This window comes from Arachis ipaensis, chromosome B5 (genome assembly GCF_059453495.1).
Source record: "Arachis ipaensis isolate K30076 ecotype BB chromosome B5, ASM5945349v1, whole genome shotgun sequence".
NCBI classification, from domain to species: domain Eukaryota; kingdom Viridiplantae; phylum Streptophyta; class Magnoliopsida; order Fabales; family Fabaceae; genus Arachis; species Arachis ipaensis.
The window spans coordinates 70,257,448-70,266,498 of NC_142440.1; the positions used below are offsets into that span (position 1 = coordinate 70,257,448).

The 9,051-nt window shown below is 38.9% G+C and overlaps 1 non-coding gene across 1 annotated transcript; it reads left to right on the top strand.

Annotated features, from left to right (window-relative positions):
* Positions 1-4,971: 4,971 nt before the first annotated feature.
* On the top strand, positions 4,972-5,078 carry LOC148564564 (small nucleolar RNA R71). The gene has a single exon (XR_015885305.1). It is a non-coding gene; the product is annotated as a small nucleolar RNA R71 (small nucleolar RNA).
* The last annotated feature ends 3,973 nt before the right edge of the window (positions 5,079-9,051 follow it).

Sequence of the window (9,051 nt, forward strand, 5' to 3'; positions counted from 1 at the left end):
GTAGGAAAGCAGAGATTCAGAAGACAGAGCATCTTTAGAACCTCAACATGTTCTCCATTACTGCATAGCAAGTATTATTTATTTCATGTTCTTTTACTTTTCACAACTAAAACTAAGAATTATTACTGATGTCCTGACTAAGAGTTACAAGATAACCATAGCTTGCTTCAAGCTGACAATCTCCGTGGGATCGACCCTTACTCACGTAAGGTATTACTTGGATGACCCAGTGCACTTGCTGGTTAGTTGTGCAGAATTGCAAAAGTCTGATTGCAATTTCGTGCACCACTAGCTTGCTTTCCTAAGAATGGCCCGCATGAGTCATGATAGAATTTTCTAACAAAAATCCTTCATTTTCTAATCTATATATATTTGCTAACAATTTCATAAGTACATTTTTCCTACATTTATATCCCACAACAATTTCAAATTCAGAGTACTTCCCTAAACCTATACCTTGCATTGACAAACTTTGGAAATATTCCACACTACATAGTAGAAGCAAGAACATGGAGTACAAACAAAGAAGATAGAGAAATAGTACAACTCGTTAACAGTCTTTATTTATTATTCACACTTACCATATCACCTCCTTTAGTGGGAGGGCAGAATTTTATTGGTGGGACAAAAATATTCTCAAGAAAGAACATTAAGTGACCTACTTTCTTTCCATATCCCTGACCTTGAATATCATTAATATAGGAACAGGGTCGAACCTCATTTTTTCACAAAAGTTCTAAAGTCATTTTAACCTGTAATTTGAATAGAATTAATATATGATTCTAAATTTTCCAACAGCATGTGAAACTTTTCAGTGTCCGACTGACACTTTACGTTGAGGTTAATTCAATATTTGGAAGAAACTAACTTGATATAGAAAGGACCAGAAAATCGATTTTGCTCAGCAAGCTTGTAAGACAACTTGTACATTTTTGAATCACTTTTCTTGGTCCCAGCAGAGTTGATATCCTCTTCATATGTTGTATCCCTGTCATCGGTTATAGTCTTACTTGCCAAGATTGTATCATCAGAATTTATGACATTTGCTCTAGCATCAGCAGCTGACAGACCATCCTAGATACATTATCCAGGTTAACATATTGTAAATTCACTCCGACAAGTTATGATCAGATAATCAGAGAGTAGCATGAAGGTCAAGTTTATGACTAGGTAAACCAATCTATCAATAATTATATCATGATATCCATCGTAAATGCATGCCATTGGGCATGTATTTAATACATAATAATCAGTTTATCCCAAAAAAGTAATCCAGTTTCCTCAAGAATAACACTAATAACAACTACCAAACCTGCTGGTACTTGGTTTCCAATGAGAGAATAACACTAATAACAACTACAAACCCTAACAAAGCAAGATGCAAAATAATAAAGCAAAATGAAAAATAAAAAAGCAAACTCTAACATAGTAAGAAGCAGAAATTACACAAGATTGTAAAACCCCAAATATCAGAACAACAAATCCTCAAAAAAATTGCAAAACCAGATAAACCAGGCTGCAAAACAAGGAAAGAAGCAGTTCATATGGAAATTCATTAGACACAAAAGAGCACAATTGGCTTTATCATTCTACCTGCCTCAGTTTCAGACATCTGTCCTTCCTCCGAGTCCAAGTCCTTCCCATACTAACTACAACAACACAAACACCATCATGTCAGTAAACAAAATAACTATATATTCTTAATCAGCTGAGGAATTTTGTAGAAGAAAAATTCTACAGATCGATGCAAAGTGAAGAAAACACAAATCCTCAACCTGAGCCATTACTTGAGCAGCATCCTGTCTTTTCCAATAGTCTTCGGTACTACCTATACCACAAAAGAAAACTAGTTTATATTAAGCTATTCAACAATAAAGTGTTTTCACAAGTCATAACCAAATCAAATAACTCTTAAGTGATTTCGTAAATTTTGTATTAGGTCTACTCTCTTTAAAGCCAATATAAATCTAAGATAAATCCTAAAAAGTTAAAACCCCAACACCAACAAGCATGGTTAATAGAACCAAAATGACACTGACAAGGTCACCTTTTTTACCAGGTCACAATTAAATAAACATATAAAACTAAAAAAAAACTTAAATAAAAATTTAAAAGCCTCAGGAGTTGATGTTTGTTCTTCAGCTGGTGTTTGTGATTAAGAAATCTTTAAAAGTGAAATAGAACTAATTGAACAAATAACAACCTAGCAGCTCAATCAACCAATGAACTAATTAGCAAAAACAAGAACTTAATAAACCTAATTAGCTAAATGAAAAACTAAATGAACCAATTAACCAACAAACTATTTTAGCTAAATGTCTAAGTTGACTAATTAACTAACTTAGGTAGACAAAATAGAAAAAGAACACACTAGATCTGAGCAGTGGTGCAAAAGTGAAGCAAGAGAAACAGAAGCGGCGAGCAAAGGAGAAAAGCTACGACCAGAGGCGAGTAGAGGCCGAAGTGCAAACAGATGTGGCGAACCACCAGCGGTGACGGCGGGACTCACATGTGCGAGTAGAACAGCCAGCTGCGGCGGAAACAGAAGAGACGCGGACGCAGGAGGTGAACCACCAGCGACGAACCGGTTCTCTCTTCTTTGATCTCTCTTGGTTTATTGTGTAGGAACTAGGAAGGCTAGGTAGAGTGCCGAGTGATGGTAAATTAGGTTTTTCTTTTCTTTTCTTTTTTCTTCCAATATTTTAATGAAACAGTGTGAAGAAAGAAACTAAAGAAAGAAAGAGTGTGTGCGATTTTCATCAGCATTTAGCAGTGAGGAGACGCGACGCGAGCAGCGACAGCGATGGAAGAAGCTCGTGCGGCGGAGAGAGGAAGAAATGGTGATGGCGAAGTGGTAAGAAGGGAAGAGGAGCGACGGTTCTGGAGTGGTGAGTGGTAAGCTGGGAAGAGGAGTGACAGTTCTGGGGTGGTGAGTGGTGACGCCATGAAGATGAGTGACGGTGAACTAGGGTTTTGGGGTGATGAGTGGCGGGACAAGGGAAGAAGGGTGAGTGTTATGTTCTCTGGTGATTTGGCTAAGTGTTAGTGTAGTATGGATGAAAAGGAAAAAAATTACTAAGTCTCGCATGGGTTTGGGCCTACATAGATTAGGCAACACTTCTGAAATGCACCCAAAACATAACAAATGGGTTACTTTTTAAAAGCGCTTCCTTTGGTCAAAAAAGTGTATCCATAGCTTTTTAGATTTGGCTACGCTTTATAAGTGATATTTAAAATATCTAAGGAGATGCTTTTAAAGTGATGCCTCAATAGTGTTCCCTTTTCTCTTATAAAAGGGCACCATACGAAAAGCGTAGCCTATTCCTTTTCAAATGTAGCCTAAAAAAAGTGTGGCTGAATGGGTGTTTTTCTTGTAGTGGGTCTTCCAAGAAGAATGGATGACGGCTTGTTGGAGTCAATGGGAGGAGTCTCCAGAATGTGAAAATCAATTGGAAAGAGCAATCCTTGAATGTTAACCAGGACATTTTTGGCAATCCCAAGAACGGACACAATACTTTTATCGGCTAGAACAAACCTCGCCCCAGACCTCTTTAGGGGTGACAAATTCAATCTTTCATAAATGAGGAGCGGCATAATGCTTACGCACACCCCCAGATCACACATACAGTCCATGAATTTCATCCCACCAATCAAGCAAGTGACCAAACATGGGTCGGGATCATTGTATTTTTTAGGAAGTAAAGAAGAAATAAAATCATCTACCGGCTTTGTGTTAAGGTTGCCAAGCTTATCTTTGTGAGTGCAAATATCTTTAAGGAACTTGGAATATCTTGGCACTTGTTGAATGGCTTGGAAGAGGGGAACGGTGACTTCAACCTTCTTGAAAACTTCCACCATTGTTGGGTCAAGCCCTTCTTGTTTCTTGGCCTTCTTGGCCAAGGTTGGAAATGGAATGGGCAAAGGCTCTTCAAGAAAAGTCTTTCTCTTTGGCTCCTTGACCTTGGGTGGTTCCTCCTTGCTTTTATCAACACTCTAATCTTCATTCTTCATCTCTTCCACTTCATCACCCACCTCTTCATTGTTTGTTTCCACACTCAACTTTGTAGGTATAGCAATATTCTTGTCCAGCTTAGTGCCGCTCCTAAGGGTAATGGCATTGATGCTACCCTTAGGGTTGGGTTGAGGTTGGGAGGGTAAACTACTTGAGGTTGAGGCTTGTTGGGTGTTTTGTGCGGCTTGAGGAGGGAGAGTCAAATGGGAGAGGGCTTCGGCTATGGTAGCCATATATGCCTCTTGTTTCTTATGGAACTCTCGTTATTCTTGCATGAAGGTGTGAATTGTGTCATTCATGTGAGGTTGACTTGAGGAAGGCTAGGCCTACTATGTGGGTGTTGGTACTTCCCTTGAGGTTGAGATTGTGGGAGTTGTTGATATGGTTGTTGGTATTGTGGTTGGCCTTGGGGATGTTGATGGTAGTAGACTTGAGCGTTTTGGTTGGGTGGATCTTAAGGAGCTTGGTTCCACCTTTGGTTTTGATTGCCTCCATGTTGGTAGGATCCTTGGTTGTAGTTTGGTCTTTGTGGATAAGAGTTAGCTACCGCCAATCTAGTGTCCTCTTGGAGCTGAGGACACTCATCGGTGTAATGAGTATTACAAGTACAAACACCACATACCCTTGGTGGTCCTTCGATCCTTGGAGGCTGAGGTGGGACACTTATCAAAGCTTGAGGAATTTGTAGTCCTTGGATGAGTTGTCGCAACAAGATTGTCATTTTTCCAAGGGTCTTGGTCAAAATAGCATCTCCGGAGGGAGAAACTTCATTCAAAGCTTTCAGTTGTAGACTCCTTGCTCTTGAGTGTTGAGTAGAGTCTGCTAGATCAGATATAACTTCCCATGCTTTTGCAGCGGTCTTGTTTTTAGTCAATGATCCTCCACTCGCGGCATCTAAGAGAAGCTTGTCTTGGTGGTGCATTCCTTGATAGAAATAACTGATAAGAACCAACTCATCAATCCGATGGTGAGGACATGCCTTCAGCAACTTCTTAAATCTCTCCCAATACTCATACAAAGTCTCCCCATCCCGTTGCACAATGCAAGAGATCTCTCTTCGCAACTTGTCTGTTTTCTGGGGAGGGTAGAACTTTTCCAAAAACTCTTTATGGAGCAAGTCCCAGTTGGATCTAATTTTACCCAGCTAAGTATAAAACCACTCCTTCTTTTTTCCCTCCAAAGAGAAAGGGAAAGCAAAGACCAACACTGCGGTTTCATCGGCCCCATGTCTTCTAGCAGTTGCACATGCAACTTGGAAATCCTTTAGATGCTTCAAAGGATCTTCCTTAGGTAGTCCATTGTATTTGGGAAGCAAGTTTATCGTGCCAAACTTAAGCTCAAAATTTGGATCCAAGGCCGGATAAAAAATTTGAAGCGGTTGCAAATCAAGATCAGGAGTTCCGGCCTCCTTTAAGGTGATTTTTCTAGGTAGATCCGCCATAATGGTGTCACCCGAGTCACTCAAAGAGAATTCAGTACTATCCACAGATGAATATAGAGTCTCCTCGTTGATTGGAGAATGATGGTCACGGATGGTTGGTGATAGTGAATTGGAGTGCTCCTCTAAGGAACCCGATTCACTATTCACAAAAGCTAGCCGGCGCCGAGCTTGACTTAAACGGGTTAAAGTTCTTTCAATTTCTGGACCAAAAGTGGCCAAGCTCGGGTCTGGAAGCGACCGTGTCATTCAACTGAGGAGGCAATGAAAACCATGTAATTATGAAAAGCAAGATAAAAATAGGCAAGTAAACAAGAACCAACTTAACAATTAAAGACTACTAAATTAACTAAAGAGGGAAGTGGTATTTAGGATTAGAGCCAAGTAGCAAACCAAAGTCAAGTATTTACAATATTCACATATTTACAACAACCAAAATAGTAGCACTCATTGCACTTAAAGTGAACTCCCCGGCAATGGCGCCAAAATTTTGATAAATAGCCAAATTGCATATAGGTTAGGAACTTGATTGTCCAAGAGTGAAATTAGCGTTGTGAGTATAGTCCTAACCCGACAAGTTGGCCGTCAATCAAAATTTGAAATTCACAAGATGAGTCATAAGCAAAAATCAATTCCAAACCGAGAGTATTTAACTCCCGAGTCGTCTCCCTAGGAGCACTTTTAGAACAATAAGTGTGCCATTCCGGTTGTAGTGTGATCAAAGGGTTGTGAATGAAGAAATGAACACATAAAGCAATAAAAGAACATGAAAAATTGTAATGATTGAACTAATTAAGGAATTAAAGAACTGACTATGTAATATAAACAAGTATAAAAGAGATCAACATATAAAGGTATGAAAGATTAAAAGCATAAAAGAGAGCCTTGGCTTGGAGTGAGCTAAGGGTTTTTCCTTGTTGGAACCACAACTATGACAATTATGTTGGATTAATCTCACTTGATCAACCCTCACATCGGAAGAAAAGTTAAATGAGCATAAGTGTCCTTAACCTACAAATCCTAAATTGCTTGCTAATTGCCTTAGCAACAACTTAGCGTTAGTGGGAACAAGAACACTTAACAATCCAATAATCGAAACTAAATGATGGACATTCCAACTCTAGAAACCCAATTGCTCACTTTATCCAAGCCAAGAACAAAAAATTTAGTCTAAAACCATGTTTGACATTTTGTCAAACACTTGGTGGGCAAAAAGCTTAAACATGGAGAAAATGAGAAAAGACTCGAAAGTAAAAGCAACAATCAATCTCAATCAACAAGAATAACAGAAAAAAGTATGAAACAAACATCAAACATCAAATTCATCAACAAGAAATTGAGATTGCAAGAGAGAAGTAAAATTGAACTATAACTCGAATTAGAAGAAAGGGTAATGACAATGTAACTATAAAGAGTAATAACAAGAGAATACTTACAATGAAAACTAGAAAAATCCAAAATCAAAAATGGAAATGGAACTTGAATTTAAAACCCTAATGTAAACCCTAATAGAGAAGATAAAAAACTTAGAGAAAAACTAAAACTAAAGCTTCCTATACTATCCTAAACTACACTAATGATATGGTATGTTATGTCTTTATTTTCCCCTCCAATATGAGCTAGAGAACTTCAGAAATGGGCCTCCAAAGCCCCCAAATCACGAGGCACGTGCTATTTTAATGAAGTCATGTGCGGACACCTGTGCGGACGCACAGACGCGTGCGTCCGCACACTTTAGCGAAATTCCCAATCTGTGCGTGCGCACAAGTAGCTGTGCGCACGCACACTAGGTGATGCTTGGTTGGACACGCGACGTGCTCGAAGCAATCCACGCGCTATGCTTGGGCAGCTGTGCATACGCACGGGTGCCTGTGCGCACGCACACGTCTCTGAGCTCATCTCCTTTGATTCTTCTTATTTCCTCCACTTTGCATGCTCTTCTTCCATTTTCTCTAACCCATTCCCACCTTATACACCTGGAATCACTCACAAACAACATCAAGGCATCGAATGGAAGGCATTTGGAATAAAATAGATTAATTCAAGCACAAAAGAGCATATTTTCATAATCAAGCACAATTTGGGAGGAAGGTTCAAAAACATGCTATTCAAGGGGATAAGTGCAAGTTAATGTGATGAAAGTCCATTCAATTCTAACCAAAAAATCATCATCAAATATGGATTCATCAATTCCCTCACACTTAAACACTAGCATGTCCTCATGCTAACCACACACAAAGGAGATAGATGAAAAGGGAAATTGACTTATGCTATAAACTACTTAGATGCATGCAACTATCCTAAGACTAATTACTAATATGTACTACGATGAGAGTTGGTAGGAACAAACCATGAAATTCCAATCTATCACAAAAAGGCTTTGGGGCCAATGCAAAGAGTTCATGCATTAAGATTAATGTCCAAAGAATTGAATTGTCCTTATCAAAACTATCCAATTAAACAACTTGCAAGAAGATACAATATGAGGCGTAAGAACATAGAATTGAGCGATCGAACCCCTCACTGGACGTGTATTCACTCAATTCCCTCAGTGTTTCGGGTTTAACTACTCAATTCTCCTTTTTTCATGCTTTCAAAGATTTACAAGTCATCTACCAATCAACTAGTATTTAATGCATGAATAACAAATATCATGAGGTCTTTAGAGGGGTGTAATGGAACTAGGGTTTAGGTAGGATGAATTATGGTCAAGTGGACTGATAAACCCCGATTTTGTGGTTTATCTTGTACTTAATTTGGGGGATTTTATCAACTTTTCTCACATTTATTCAATGAAATAGCATGGTTCTGTAGTTCTCCCTTGAATTGTGCTTAAATGTAAAAACATGCTTTTTAGGCCCTAAAATTGGTAATTTTAATTCACTTTAATTCCATTCGATGCCTTGATATGTTTGTTAAGTGATTTCAGGTTTATAAGGCAAGTATTGGATGGAAGAAGTGAGGAGAAAAGCATACAAAGAGGAGAATGCATGAAGAAACAAAGATTGGGAATACATCAATGGGCGCGCACGCGTACAAGGCGCACACGCGCAGAAGTGGTTTCGCATAAGGACGCGCACGCATACATGACGCATCCGCGCGGATGAAGAATTTGCAAATCGACACGCACACGCACATGGCGCGCACGCGCTGATACTCTCACGTGGCCCACTTAAAGGCAAAATGCTGGGGGCAATTTCTGAGCCGCCCTGGCCCAAATCCAGCTTGTTTCTGAGTGTATTTCATGCAGAATTGAAGTCCAAGCAAAGGGGGAGCAATTGTTTGTAGCATGAGCATCATGTAGGTTAGTTTCTAGAGAGAGAAGCTCCTTCTTCTCTCTAGAATTAGGTTAGGTTAGGTTAATTCTTCTAGATCTAGATCCAATTTATGATTTCATCTTCTTTTCTTTATGAATTCTTGCTTCTACTCTTTCACTCTCATGGTTTGTAGTGTTAATTTTCCTTTTATGCTCTCTTTTATGCTCATGCACTCATGATGGATTTGGTTTACTTGTAATGAAATTTAATGTTAATGTTTATTTTATTGTTGAATTGAGTTGTGGATTTACTTTAATTACAATTGGTAGCTGGTAGATTTTACT